We start from the raw sequence: 11791 nt of genomic DNA, 5'->3' as shown, positions 1-11791 counted from the left end.
ATTTATTTATCTATTTATCAATTCATTTCACGGATTCATGCATCAAAAATTTTTATTCATTAAATTCGCAACAGCTTTTTTTTTCTCCTAATTTCACGTTAATAGAAAATAATGTGGAGTGTGAGTGACAGAATCGCTTTAAAATCGCGTATTATTATGATTTATTACCTCTCTCTCTCTCTCTCTCTCTCTCTCTCTCTCTCTCTCTCTCTCTCTCTCTCTCTCTCTCTCTCTCTCTCTCTCTCTCTCTCTCTCTCTCAAAATAAATAAATAAACAAAACTTATTATGTAATGTTTGTAATGCATTCTTCCTCGTGTCATAAAAGCATATTACAGTCTCTCTCTCTCTCTCTCTCTCTCTCTCTCTCTCTCTCTCTCTGGGGCAAATTAAATAAAAAAAGCAAAAAAAATAGAGCTTTCCTTCTTTCCTCCCTCCCTCTTCCCCTCTCCTCCCCTCTTCCTCTCCCTTTTACCTCTTTCCCTCTCTCTCTCAGCCTATCACCTCCCTCTTTCCCTCCATCACCTTCCTCATTCCCCCTTTAATTTCCTCCCCTCCCCCCCTTTCTCTCTTCTCCTTCCCTCCCTCCCTCCTTCCCCTCCCTCCTTCACTCTATGTATACCTCTCTTTCCTTCCCTACCTTACCCCATCACCTCCCTAACCTCTTTGTCTCCTCCTCAATCCCCTTCCTTCACTCCTTTCCTCTTTCAATTTCCTCTCTCTCCCTCATCACTTCCCTATCCTTCCCCCCCTTCTCCCTTTCACCTCCTCACCTCTCTTCCTCCTCCTCCGTTTTACCGCCGGTAAAACAAGGATCAAGCCTCCACCCGTGCCCCTGAAACTACACCTCACCCATCGTGGGTATTAGGGGGGATTCTGGGGCTGCCCTGTGTAGGCCACTCGTCCTCTTCCAGTCTCCCTGTATTTCTATGTTCTTATGTTCTTATGTAATGAAGCCATTTTCCCCCACAGCTTAGGTTACCAGTAGTGTAAGTTAAGGGTAGTAATTTCCTCTTATATCTCTCCTTACTGTAAAAATTCCATGGGCCTTTCTTCCTTAAAGGTACATGGTGTGCTCTTCTAACTATTTCCTGCCGGAACGTTGCCGGAGGGAGAGGTGGATGGGGAGGAGCCTTCATCTTTTCTGTCCTATCCTACCACACGTAGATTACTAGTAGTAGCGGTAGTAAACAGACACCCTCGCCATAGACCGATAGGTCTTCTGGTGTCTGTTCTTCCTATGTATTCCTATGTATTCCTCTCCTTCACCTCCCCCATCCTCTCACCTTTCTCCCTCTCCCTCCTCCATCCCCTCTTCAACTCCCCCCATGAGCTCCTCCCCCTTCCTCTCCCCTTCTTCCCTCTCTCACCCCCTTAACTTTCTCCCTTCCCCCACTTCCCTCTTTCCCTCCCTTACCCCCTCCTTTCCTCCCTCAACCTCCTCACTTCTCTCCCTCACCCTTTCCCTTCCTCCCATCCCCTTTCACATCTCCCTCTCCCTCCCCTTCCCTTCCTCTCTCGCACACACCTGTTCCCTCGGTCCTATTCACCTTAATGAGGCGTCAGTCAAGTGTCAGCCAGTGTTGCCACCTCCGCGACACGCTTCAGCCAATCACGGCCCTCAAAAATTTTCCATCTGGTGACGTCACTCGGTTGCGGCGCGCCCTATCTGATCACGCTGATGGGAGCCGCGATGGAGGTGAGATAGTGGTGGTGGTGGTAAGGTGTAGTGATCGTGTAATGGGTGGTGATGATGGTGGTGGTGATTTGTATAGTAGTGGGTATATAATGAGTGGTGATGATGGTGATGCATGTAGTGGTGACGGTGGTGTGTAATGGTGATGGTGGTAGTGATGGCAGGTTGTCAGTGTGGATGAGTGATGATGTTGTGGGTGGTGATGGGGGTGGTGGTGGTGGGTTGTAGTGGTGGTGGTGATGGCTTGTACTGGTTGTGATGGTGGTGGTGATGAGCAGTAGAAGTGGTGATGTAAAAATGGTGATGTGAGGTAACAGTGGTGGATGGTGATGTATCTATTTAAACGTGTCTACTTATGTATTCATGTATGTATTGTATGTAAACTAACTAATGTATTCAGTGCTCTAATTAACATAAATATCTCGGGTATTACCAACTCAAAATGCAACGGAAGCTTCTTAACTGCATATCACTTTTCTTTAATACATAAACTATACTTCCAATAACTTTTTATCTGCTAATTTGCTAACGCCATACTACCAACAGAGAATATTAATAAGCTGGATGCATCAGACACGAACTCTTATATAAATTCCTCAGACAAAGCTTATAAGAACATAAGAAGAACATAAGAACATAGGGAGACTGCAAGAGGCCGAGTGGGGAAAGGGTTTGATATACTAATAATACTAGAACTGAAAGCAAAGGAATGACAGAGGCAGGGAGAGCTTGTAAGAGGGGGCTGATACAAAGGGAAGAGCTTGTAAGAGGGAAATGATAGCAAGGGAATGGTCGAGGTAGGGAGAGCTTGTAAGAGGGAACTGATACAAAGGGAAGAGCTTGTAAGAGGGAAATGATAGCAAGGGAATGGTCGAGGTAGGGAGACCTTGTAAGAGGGAATTTGATACCACGAAAAAAAGCTGATACCGAACTAATACGGAGGGAATGACCGAAGTAGGGAGAGCTTGTAAGAGGGAACTGATATAAAGGGAGGAGCTTGTAAGAGGGAAATGATAGCAAGGGAATGGTCGAGGTAAGGAGAGTTTGTAAGAGGGAACTGATACAAAGGGAAAAGCTGATACCGAACTAATACGGAGGGAATGACCGAAGTAGGGAGAGCTTCTACGAGGGAAATGATAACAAAGGAAAAGCTTGTACTAGGGAGCCAATGCCAAGGGAATGACCGAGGTAGAGAGAGCTTGTAAGAGGGAACTGATAATAAGGGAAGAGCTTGTAAGAGGGAACTGAAAATAATGGAAGGACCGAGGTAGATAGACCCTTCCCCCTTTACCTCCCTCCCTCTTTCCCTCCCTTATCCCCTTATTCTTCCGCCCTTTGTCTGACTCCTCCTCTCTCCTAACTTCCCTCTTTCCCTCCCTTATCCCCTTATTCTTCCCCCCTTTAGCTGACTCCTTCTCTTCCTCTCTCCTAACTTTCCTCTTTCCCTCCCTTAACCCAAAACCATTTCCTCCCTTTACCTCAATCCCTACCTCCTTCCCGGACTTCCCTCTTTCTCTCCCTTATCTCCCTGCTCTTCCCCCTGTTACCTCCCTCTTTCAACCCCTCACCCTCCACCTTACAATCTCTCCCTCTCTCTCCCTCCCCTCTTCTCCCTGATCTTGACATACACATTCACTTAACTCTTCTACCGCGAGTAACTTGACAATAGAAAGTTCAAGGGGATACTCACCAAGGCCCACGAGGATCAATGCGTCCACACCTGTTCACTTGCTCTCTTACCTGAAAAGAAAGAAAAGTAAATTAGATAACTCAGGTGATTGATTCAAGTGGTGAGTGTGTGTGTGGGGGGGGGGAGTGGGGAGGGGGGTTGTGTGTGGGGGGGAGGTGTGTGTGTGTGTGTGTGTGTGTGTGTGTGTGTGTGTGTGATTTATTTAGAGAACTTGCATGAGAACAACCCCTAACTCTCTCTCTCTCTCTCTCTCTCTCACAAGTATGGATCTACCTACATAAGCTGTCCTCACCTCTATTTACTTGCTTACTTATTTATTTTCTCGCTTACTTATATTTACTTACTCTATTACTCTATTTACTTACTTTACTCTATTACTCTATTTACTTACTTTACTCTATTACTCTATTTACTTTACTCTATAACTCTACTCTATTACTCTATTTACTTACTTTACTCTATAACTCTATTTACTCTATTACTCTATTTACTTACTTTATCCACACCACACTACATTCACACAACATATACACCTTTTCCCAAAATTAAAATTTCAAAATGGCGGACATACACCAAGCCTCGGAGTCCCCGACTGGGGACCTAAATTCCCCAGGAGGACTCCTTCTGGCTGCCGACCCGCGAGGTGTCTTGATAACTCCTCGAACCTCTTTCTTCTCAATTTCTGCAACATTCGCGGTCTTCGCTCTAATTTTCATTCTGTGGAACATCATCTCTTCTCCTCTAAACCTCACCTTCTCTTCCTTACCGAAACACAGGTTTCTGAGGCTACTGACAGCAATCTCTACTCTGTTCCCTCCTACTATCTCTATCCTAAATTTCAATCCAAAGCTGGATGTTGCGCCTACGTGCGCAACGACATCACTTGCTCGTGCCCGACCTTGACTCTTCTGAATTTTCCACCATCTGGTTAAGACTTTACTGTCATTCTATTACTAAATACATCTGTGCTGTTTATCTCTCACCTAACTCTACCAACTATGTAAAATTCTTTGACTATTTGAATTCTAAAGTGGAGCACATCTTGACCCACTCTCCCTTCGCTGAAATCTCCATCTTAGGAGATTTCAATGTTCACCACCAGCTTTGGCTTTCATCCTCTTTCACTGACCATCCTGGTGAACAAGCCTACAACTTTGCTATCCTCAACGACCTAGAGCAGTTGGTCCAGCACCCTACACGTATTCCCGACCGTCTTGGAGATCGGCCCAACATTCTAGCGGCCGTATTCTCAGTGAATCTCTTCCCCCTTCACGCGAGGAAACAAGCGGCCGTATTCTCAGTGATTCTCTTCCCCCTTCCCGCGAGGAAACGAGGCTTCGTGGACCAAACGGTATGCTCAGTGACGAGGAGTGTCTTTGATGCAGCGCGCGAAGCGGCGAGCGGGAAAGAAATGAAATAATTTCCTCTCTTGACGAAGAGGAGGTGAAGGCCCGCTCTTCGCTAATATCTTCGCACATTTAATGCTTTATTACAACATTTTTCCATGTTGCTGTCTTATTAATTGGGTATAAGAACAATTTAAATTTTCTAGGCCTTATATAAAAAGTCATACAATGCGAGAAACATTATTTTTTTCTGTTTATTCAAGACTTCACGGTTCCCATGATAATTTAAGCCAACACTGGAACGCACCTCCAAGCCAGCATGCCCCGCCCTTCAGACTCAACTATTCACAACAGTTCTCCTTTTTAAGCGTTTGTAGGGCGTGCACTTCAAACCATAAGCATGAAGATTGCTGGGACAAATTTAAAAGTGACGGACTGACAGGTAGGCTTCGGCCTCCGGGCGAATGTTTCACAAGTCTGTATGAATATGTGGTGCTATGTGGTACTCCGTGCTGGGCTTCCCACAGCCAATCTCCAAACTCGTGACGTCACCTGTGGGTGGAGCTTAGCAAAGCTCAGCAATATAGATGATACCATTTTCCACCCACTGATAGGAGCTCTAAAGCTAGTTAAAAATATATTTATACGGGAGAAATAACGAAGGGAGAAAGAGATCTCATGGAACAGGAGGAAAATAAAGAAAATAAAAGCAGTTTATTCTAACGAGGTCTCCTAAGCTCCGCCCACAGGTAACGGGACGATATCAGAGCGAAGCAAACATAGCCACAGATACCAACCAATTAAACCCATCAATGTAAATTTTCTGCTATATATAGTGTATGTCACTGTATCAAGCACTGCTTACATAAGTACTTGCCACACAATATTTTCCATTATAGAAATGTACCTAAAACGCATTAATGTTTCGGTTTTCAACGTTTGTTTGATTTGCAGTAGTACCAACACTACACGGAAAGATTGTTTCCAAGGGGGAAGAGAAACTAGGGTTTGAAAATATCTCTTCACGGAAACACACTCTCTAAGCGACGCTTCGACGAAGAGGGAAGAGCTTCACTGAAAATTCCGCCGAAGGCTTCGTGGACCAAACGGTATTCTCAGTGAAGAGGAGTGTCTTTGATGCAGCGCGCGAAGCGGCGAGCGGGAAAAAAATGAACTAATTTCCTCTCTTGACGAAGAGGAGGTGAAGGCCCGCTCTTCGCTAATATCTTCGCACATTTAATGCTTTATTACAACATTTTTCCATGTTGCTGTATTATTAATTGGGTATAAGAACAATTTAAGTTTTCTAGGCTTTATATAAAAAATAATACAATGCGAGAAACAATATTTTTCTGTTTATTCAAGACTTCACGGTTCCTATGATAATTTAAGCCAACACTGGAACACACCTCTCAACCAGCACGCCCCGCCCTTTAGTCTCAACTATTCACAACAGTTATCTTTTTTGAGCGTTTGTAGGGCGGGCACTTCGAACCATAAGCATGAATTAAGATTGCTGGGATGAATTTTAAAGTGACGGACTAACAGGCTTTCTCCGGGCGCTTGTTTCACAAGTCTGTATGAATATGTGGTGGTATTCGGTACTCCGTGCTGGGCTTACCACAGCCAATCTCCAAACTCGTGACGTCACCTGTGGGTGGAGCTTAGCAAAGCTCAGCAATATAGATGATACCATTTTCCACCCACTGATAGGAGCTCTAAAGCTAGTTAAAATATATTTACAAGTGAGAAATAACAAAGGGAGAAAGAGATGTCTCATGGAACAGGAGGAAAATAAAGAAAATAAAAGCAGTTTATTCTAACGAGGTCTCCTAAGCTCCGCCCACAGGTAACGGGATGATATGAAAGCGAAGCAAACATAGCCACGGGTACCAACCAATTAAATGCATCAATGTAAAATTTCTGCTATATATAATGTATGTCACTATCAAGCACTGTTTACATAAATATTAGTCACACTATATAATCCATTATAGAAATGTGCCTACATTGCATTAAGGTTTCGGTTTTCAACGTTTGTTTGATTTGCAGTAGTACCAACACTACACGGAAAGATCGTTTCGAAGGTTAGGAACTGGGCATACCCTTCAACGGAAACACACTCTCTAAGAGACGCTTCGACGAAGAGGGAAGAGCTTCACTGAGAATATGGCGGTAGACCTCTTCCTTACCTCAAACCCTTCTGCTTATTCTGTCAAACTGTTCTCTCCGTTGGGCTCCTCCGATCACAATCTTATTTCTGCATCCTGTCCTATCGCTCCTGTACACCCTCTGGACCCACCGAAGAGGCGATGCTTCTGGCATTTTGCTTCAGCTCGGTGGGACGACCTGAGGATGTACCTTTCCGATTTCCGTGGAATGATTATTGCTTCCAGAATAGGGACCCCTCTGTGTGTGCTCAACGCATCACAGAGGTGATTGTCTCTGGAATGGAGGCATACATTCCTCGTTCTTTCTCTACTCCTCACGCTAAAAAGCCTTGGTTTAATCACGCTTGTTCTCGTGCTGTCAATGATAGAGAGGTAGCTCACAAAAGGTACCAGAGCCTTCAAACTAATGCTAATTATGAACTTTACATTTCTGCCCGAAATCGTGCCAAATCTATTCTCCGACTAACCAAAAATTCTTTCATTAATAGAAAATGTCAAAACCTTGCTTTCTCTAACTCTTCCCGTGACTTCTGGCATCTAGCCAAAAACATCTCCTTCAACTTCACTTCTTCATCTTTCCCTCCACTCCTCAGTCCTGACGGCAACACTGCCGTCTCATCTATCTCTAAGGCTGAACTCTTCTCTCAAACTTTTTCTAAAAACTCCACTCTGGACGATTCTGGGCATATTCCTCCTACTCATCCCCCCTCTGACTCCTTTATGCCTGTTATAAAGATTCTTCAAAATGATGTTTTCTATGCCCTCTCTGGCCTCAATCCTCAGAAGGCTTATGGACCTGATGGAGTGCCTCCTATTGTCCTTAAAACTGTGCCTCCGTGCTGTCACCCTGCCTGGTCAAACTCTTTCGCCTCTGCCTGTCAACATCTACTTTTCCTTCTTGCTGGAAGTATGCCTTCATACAGCCTGTACCTAAGAAGGGTGACCGCTCCAATCCCTCAAACTACCGTCCTATTGCTTTACTTTCTTGTCTATCTAAAGCTTTTGAATCAATCCTTAACCGGAAGATTCAAAAGCACCTTTCCACTTCTGACCTTCTATCTGATCGCCAGTATGGGTTCCGCAAGGGGCGTTCTACTGGTGATCTCCTAGCCTTCTTAACTGACTCTTGGTCATCCTCTCTTAGCCGTTTCGGTGAAACTTTTGCTATTGCGCTGGACATATCAAAAGCTTTTGATAGGGTCTGGCACAAATCTTTGCTTTCTAAACTACCCTCCTACGGTTTCTATCCTTCTCTCTGTACCTTTATCTCCAGTTTCCTTTCTGACCGTTCTATTTCTGCCATGGTAGACGGTCACTGTTCTTCCCCTAAATCTATTAACAGTGGTGTCCCACAGGGTTCTGTCCTATCTCCCACTCTTTTTCTGTTGTTCATTGATGATCTTCTTTCCAAAACGAACTTTCCTATCCATTCCTACGCCGATGATTCCACTCTGCATTATTCAACTTCTTATAATAGAAGACCCACCCTTCAGGAACTTAACGACTCAAGGCTGGAGACTGCAGAACGCTTAGCCTCAGACCTTACTATTATTTCCGATTGGGGCAAGAAGAACCTGGTGTCCTTCAACGCCTCAAAAACACAGTTTCTCCACCTATCCACTCGACACAATCTTCCAAACAACTATCCCCTATTCTTAGACAACACCCAGCTATCACCTTCCTCAACACTAAACATTCTCGGTCTATCCTTAACTCATAATCTCAACTGGAAACTTCATATCTCATCTCTTACTAAATCAGCTTCCTCGAGGCTGGGCGTTCTGTACCGTCTCCGCCAGTTCTTCTCCCCTGCACAGTTGCTGTCCATATACAGGGGCCTTGTCCGCCCTCGTATGGAGTATGCATCTCATGTGTGGGGGGGCTCCACTCACACAGCTCTTCTGGACAGAGTGGAGGCTAAGGCTCTTCGTCTCATCAGCTCTCCTCCTCATACTGATAGTCTTCTACCTCTTAAATTCCGCCGCAATGTTGCCTCTCTTTCTATCTTCTATCGATATTTCCACGCTGACTGCTCTTCTGAACTTGCTAACTGCATGCATCCACACCACCCGCGGCCCCGCTGCACTCGACTTTCTACTCATGCTCATCCCTATACTGTCCAAACCCCTTATGCAAGAGTTAACCAGCATCTTCACTCTTTCATCCCTCACGCTGGTAAACTCTGGAACACTCTTCCTTCATCTGTATTTCCTCCTGCCTACGACTTAAACTCTTTCAAGAGGAGGGTATCAGGACACCTCTCCTCCCGAAACTGACCTATCTTTCGGCCACCTCTTTGGATTCTTTTTAGGAGCAGTGAGTAGCGGGCTTTTTTTTTTTATTAATGTTTGCTTTTTGTGTGCCCTTGAACTGTCTCCTTTGCTGTAAAAAAAAAAAAAAAAAAAAAAAAAAAAAAACTTGCTCTATTACTCTATTTACTCTATTACCCTATTTACTTACTTTACTCTATAACTCTTTTTACTCTACTTACTTTACTCTATTACTCTTTTTACTCTACTTACTTTACTCTATAACTCTTTTTACTCTATTTACTTACTTTATAACTCTTTTTACTCTATTACTCTATTTACTTACTTTATTCTATTACTCTTTTTTACTCTATTACTCTATTTACTTACTTTACTCTATAACTCTTTTTACTCTATTACTCTATTTACTTACTTTACTCTATTACTCTATTTACTCTATTACTCTATTTACTTACTTTACTCTATTACTCTATTTACTCTATTACTCTATTTACTTACTTTACTGTTACTCTATTTACTCTATTACTCTATTTACTTACTTTATAACTCTTTTTACTCTATTTACTTACTTTACTCTATAACTCTATTTACTTACTTTACTATATTACTTTATCTACTCTATTTACTCTATTTATTTACTTTACTCTATAACTCTATTTACTCTATTTACTCTATTACTCTATTTACCTTATTACTCTACTCTATTTACTCTATTTACTTTACTCTATTACTCTATTTACTTCCTTTACTCGCTTACCTCTATTTACTTGGTTACTTATTTATTTTCTCGCTTACTCGCTTACTTATTCTGTTTCCACGCGGAGAAGGTTGCAGCGCGCCTCAAAGGAATTCAGAATTTTAGTATCAAACGTGATTTTCTCGATTCAAAAGAAATGAAAGGAAAAAAAAAGCAGTACTGAAATTAATTAACATGAGGTTTACGCGTTTGTGACTTTCAGGGGGGGAGGAGGGGGGCGTGTGTGTGTGCGTGCGTGCGTGTGTGTGTGTGTGTGTGTGTGTGTGTGTGTGTGTGTGTGTTTGTGTAATTCACCTCTTGGTCTGCTGCGGGTCTCTGGCGAGACAGCCAGCTGTTCCCCTACGGAAGAGCACAGAACTCGTAGTACCGATCTTTGGGTAGGACTGAGACCACTCACACACAACACACCGCGACAACGAGGTCACAACTCCTTGCCTGACGTCGCGTACCTACTCACTGCTAGGTGAACAGGGGCTACACGTGAAAGAAGATAAACCCAACTTATTTTCACCCGGCCGGGGAATCGAACCCCGGTCCTTCTGGTTGTGACCCAGACGCTCTACCCATGAGCTACCGGGCCGTGTGTGTGTGTGTGTGTGTGTGAGAGAGAGAGAGAGAGAGAGAGAGAGAGAGAGAGAGAGAGAGAGAGAGAGAGAGAGAGAGAGAGAGAGAGAGAGAGAGAGAGAGAGAGAGAGAGAGAGAGAGAGAGAGAATATTAATAATAATAATAATAATAATAATAATAATAATAATAATAATAATAATAATAATAATAATAATAATAATAATAATAATAATAATAATAATAACAACAACAACAACAGCAACAATTAAGCACCTGAAAATACACTAATAATGATAAAAATAACAAGAAAATGAAGAAAAGTAAGCCGAGAAAATTAAAGGGAAGACAAAGTAAGAAAATAGTGACAAATTAATAAGAAAAATAAAAATAATAAGAAAATGAACAAAAGCAGGCCGAAAAAAAAAATGAGCAAAACAAAATAAGAAAATCATAAGAAAGTAGAAAGAAGATAATAACAGTAAGAAAATAACAAGAAAATTCACAAAACAACAACAACAACAACGACAACAAGTAGGCGCCTGAAAATACAGTTGAAAAGCGTATCCGTGTCGCCAGCCAATCAGAGCGCCGCATTCTCGCCTCCCTCGGCCGTCATCCAATCAGCGTTAAGAAGCTAAATGGAGCGTAAACAACCAAATAAAAAAAAGAAAGCATATAATTGGCTGCCGTAAATTCAATGCTTCCAACGTCTCAATAGAAGGAAGAGTAAGAGGAGGAGGAGGAGAAAGAGAAGGAAGAGAAAGAGAAGGAGGAGAAAGAGGAGGAGGAGGAGGAAGAAGAAGAAGAAGAAGAAGAAGAAGAAGAAGAAGAAGAAGAATGACAATAACCACAACAAAAAGAAACAGAAAAAGATGAAGAAGAAGAAGAAGAAGAAGAAGAAGAAGAAGAAGAAAAAGAGGAGGAGGAGGAGGAGGAGGAGGAGTGAAAAGAAGAAATTAGAAAGAAAAGAAGGAACAAGTGGAGGAAGAGGAAAAAGAAGAAAAAAGAAGAGATAAATAAACTTAGGAAAAAGATAATAAGGAAAAAGGAGAAGGATGATGATGATGATGAAGAGGAGGAGGAGGAGGAAACATGGAAACATGGAAACTAGCAGGCAGCAGAAAGCCTGTTGGCTCATTACTAGGCTGCCTGCGTTCAGTGATTCAATCAATCCGTTTGCCATAGGAGTGGCTTGCAGGGAAGGAGGAGGAGGAGGAGGAGGAGGAGGAGAAAAGCAGAAATTAATAAAGACAGAAAAAGAGGCACAAGAGGACAAAGAAGGATAAGGAGAAAGATGA

This window comes from Eriocheir sinensis, chromosome 18, assembly GCF_024679095.1.
Source record: "Eriocheir sinensis breed Jianghai 21 chromosome 18, ASM2467909v1, whole genome shotgun sequence".
NCBI classification, from domain to species: domain Eukaryota; kingdom Metazoa; phylum Arthropoda; class Malacostraca; order Decapoda; family Varunidae; genus Eriocheir; species Eriocheir sinensis.
This window is presented reverse-complemented; position numbering follows the sequence as displayed.